Genomic DNA, 4,023 nt, shown 5'->3' with positions numbered 1-4,023 from the left:
CTGTCTTCTGTCCCATTGGCACTGCAAGTGCCAGAGTTAGAATTTGACCAGGAGGTCACCTGACAAAGGGAACTGCAACTTTAAAAGGAGGATTCTCTTACCAGCCATTTTAGGGAGGGAGAAACAGGCTAAATAGAAGAGAGAGACAGGAGGGTCCAGGGACACAGAAAAGACACTGACCAAATCCTGTAAGGTTCTTGGAGTGATGAGGAAACAGGCAGAGATTTGTATTTCCACGAGGTCTCTGAGATCCCTTGTGAATAATTTTACTGGAATGAACTCACTTTTATTCTGGAATAGTGTGTGTCCACACAGGGAACACTGAGAATGATGCCCCCAAGCAAGGCAGAGGACCATTATTCTTATGGGTTGGTCTACACTTAAAAGTTAGGTTACCATAGCTATGTAGGTCGGAGGGTTGAACAAAACACACCCTGACCATAGCTATGAGGACCGCACCCCCAGCATAGATACAGCTATGGCGATGGACAAAGGTTTCCTCAGTAGAAACAAGCTTTTGTTTAGGGAGATGTTCCTGCATCAACAGTAACTCCCCTTCCATGGGGGGTAGGCTGCATCTATGCTGTGAGGTTATGGCCACACATCGATGTCAGTACAACTATGCCAATATAGTCTCTGTAGTGCAGACATATCCTTAGTCCAGAGGTGGGCAAACTATGGCCTGCGGGCCATATCCAGCCCCATGGACCCTCCTGCCCAGCCCCAGAGCTCCTGGCCCAGGAGGCTAGCCCCTGGCCCCTCCCCTGCTGTTTCCCCTCCCTCACAGCCTCAGCTCACTGCGCTGCTGGCACAATGCTCTGGGTGGCGGGGCTGCGAGCTCTTGTCAGGCCACAGCTCTGCAGCTGCGCTGCCCGACCCGGTGCTGCGTGGTGGCATGGCTGGCTCCAGCCGGGCAGTGCAACTGCCTGTCCTGGTACTCTGGGTGGTGCGGCTGTAGCGCCGCCAGCCACCGGTGCTCCAGGCAGTGTGGTAAGGGGGCAGGGAGCAGGGGGAGTTGGATAGAGGGCAGGGGAGTTTGTGGGGGTGGTCAGGGTGGGGGTGTGGATAGGGGTCAGGGCGGTCAGAGGATGGGGAACGGGGGTTGAATGGGGGCAGGGGTCCTGGTGGGGCTGTCAGGAAGGAGGGGGAAGGGTTGGATAGGGCGGCGGGAGGCAGTCAGGGGAAGGGGATCTGGGGGCGATCAGGGAGAAGGGGTGGTTCATCCCAGCACAACCTGGGAAATGGCTTACAAGGTGGAGATGGCCCTGCCCCTTACCTTGGTAACCCTGCGGTGTTCCACATCGTGCCCCTGCGATTGGCTGTCTGGCTGAAAGAGAGGCTTGGGTGGGTTTAAAAGTTGGAAGCTACTGTATCTACAGCTCAGTTACAAGCTGAGGATGGGTGACTGCTGGGTCCATGTGTGGCCTGGTTAGCCCCCACCCTCCCGGGCCCAGCCGCTCTCATCTCTCCAGGTCTCCATGAAGGTAGCTGTCTGCCTGGCCCAGGAGCTGGGCTCTGCATGCTGGGTTCACTCCCTGCCCCTTCTGATCTCTGAGGTCACTCTCGGGCTGTTTCTGCATCCCTCCCGAACTCTGGTGCAGGCACAGCAGTGTGTGTCTCTCTTGCATGCAAAAGCCTCTTCAGCTTAACACATTTAGAGGCTTTTTTGTTTTTACATTTTTGGTGGCCAGAAGAGTGACCCGTCTGCTGCAAACACCTAATTACAGGGTGACTGACCAGGGTCCAGTACACCTGGGACTTGTCAGCTGCTTTCCAGCTGGGCTTAAGAGAAGGCACCTGGGCCATATAAAGGAGAGAAACTGAAAGGGGCAGAAGAGAGTGGGAGCCATAAGGCAGGGAAGCTCGGGTGTCCTTGCTCCCACAACATGTGGCGGTGGCAGGTGCCACTCCACACTCCCAACGTAGTGAAGGGCCTGGGAGCCAGACACCATGAGGATCCGTCATTGCATGCACTGTACGTATGAGCTGTAGGACAGATACAAGAGGATACTGCAGTGCATGGATGTGAGTCACATCACAGTCACGCTGACGACTGCCTAGAACTGGGAATCAGGCATTTACCCCAGGGGGCAACCCACCGTGTGGTCTCGGGACCCTACGCTCTGCTCGGCTGGGGAAGCAACACCCACTCCACTGTCACCCTTTCCCGGCAGAGCCTGGCCAGCCTGTTTCCCCTGGGTCCCTTCCCTCCTCCCATATCCCCTGTGACTCCTCCTCCTACTTTGTCCTCGGCCCCTTGTTCATGACCTTCTGCTCCATCTCCCAGTGCCTTTTATGGAGCCCTCTCGCCCCCAGGTATCTTCAGCAGTACTCCCCTCTCCAACCAGCCTGCTTGCTGACCCTTCCCTGTCTGTGGGCCTCCTCCCTCACAGGAGTCCCTGTGATGCTTCCTGGGGGTACCTAGGGTTGTGATGCACCTCTCTGCCACCTGCTTTTAGCTGGGGTGAAGTCTTGTCTATTCATGACAGGGCCCAGCTCCTCAACTCACCAGCTCCGGCAACACAAAAGCTCCCCTCTGGACCTATGCAGGCTGTGTGCTCTCTACAGGTTGACTCCAACAACCAAGCCCTCCTGTGCTGCTGGAAACTCGCTGTAGTGATCATGGCTTCGCTGCAGTCCTTACCCGGGTTTACAGTTTCTGTAATGATGTACCAGAGATTCAAGTGACTGGGGACAAATGGTTACATAGAAAATAAAATCAACGTGCATTCTAGAGGCTAGTCTTGCCGAACAGTGCTCACCCACAATCCTTCCAATGTTTTAGAGCCAGGCTTTGCTGTGATCTTCTATTCATGAGACAAGTGCTGTCAGCTTGCCTCCTTGGTGAAAGATCCTGGATGCCTGTTTGCACCCCCGGATAAATCAGACCATATGTTCCCCCACCCTCACACCCCATTGTTTTTCCCTGTATACTCCTATCTTGTAGATTTTGCAATCTATTAATCTGGTTCAGTTTGCAAATAGGCCTACATGGTGAGGGAGAGACAATGACCAGACAGGCAGATAAGCAGCTTTTACCCCTGTCCGAGACAAGTCACCTCCTGGTTATCTGCCTTAAGGACATAATTTTCAGTATAAACACACAATTCCTTGAATATTAGCGGTACATACATTTCACAATGATTGACGACCAGTGGGCTACTGACTGTTGGTAGAGCTGTGGACCAGGGAGGTTGTGGAATCCCCATCATTGGAGGGTTTTGTGGACAGGCTAGTGATATCTCCGTTGGGGAAACAAGTTGCAATCTACTGCTGAAAAGTACTATCAGGAGCTGGGTGTTATTACTGTGTAGCACTTTGGGTGTTATTTAAATCCTACAGCTAAAGATGAGAAGCATCCTTCTGCATCTAGTAATTGATACAGTTCAGAGTCTCTCTCAGGCAAGTAAATTGACTTAGGAGTTTATCCCAAACCGGGAGTGGATACTGAGCACACAATAAAATCAACTTACTCTAAATTGTTTCTGTTGGTTTATTTTATTATTTACACTGGTCAGTCAGAAAAGAACCATAAGTGTTTGCAATCTCAGGTGCATTCCAAGGTGAATTAGATTGTAGAGGAAACCTCCAAAGAGGCACTGCCATTTCTAACCCTATTGTGGGGTTTGCTGCATCTGAAAACAGGAATTACATTCAAGATGAAAGCTTAGTGTAGATTTTTCTCTGAGGGGTTTCAGAAGACAAGTTGCATTTCTCCCTGATTCCATTAGGTGGCCATATTAGACCATATACACCAGGGGTCAGCAACCTTTCAGAAGTGCTGTGCCGAGTCTTCATTTATTCACTCTAATTTAAAGTTTTGCGTGGCAGTCATACATTTTAACATTTTTAGAAAGTCTCTTTCTATAATTCTATAATATAGAACTAAACTATTGTATGTAAAGTAAATAAGGTTTTTAAAATGTTTAAGAAGCTTCATTTAAAATTAAATTAAAATGCAGAGCCCCCCGGACCGGTGGCCAGGACCTGGGCAGCGTGAGTGCCACTGAAAATCAGCTTGCG

This window comes from Mauremys reevesii, linkage group 26 (assembly GCF_016161935.1).
Source record: "Mauremys reevesii isolate NIE-2019 linkage group 26, ASM1616193v1, whole genome shotgun sequence".
Taxonomy (NCBI): domain Eukaryota; kingdom Metazoa; phylum Chordata; order Testudines; family Geoemydidae; genus Mauremys; species Mauremys reevesii.
The sequence above is the reverse complement of the archived record's forward strand: the minus strand, read 5'-3'. Positions refer to the sequence as shown.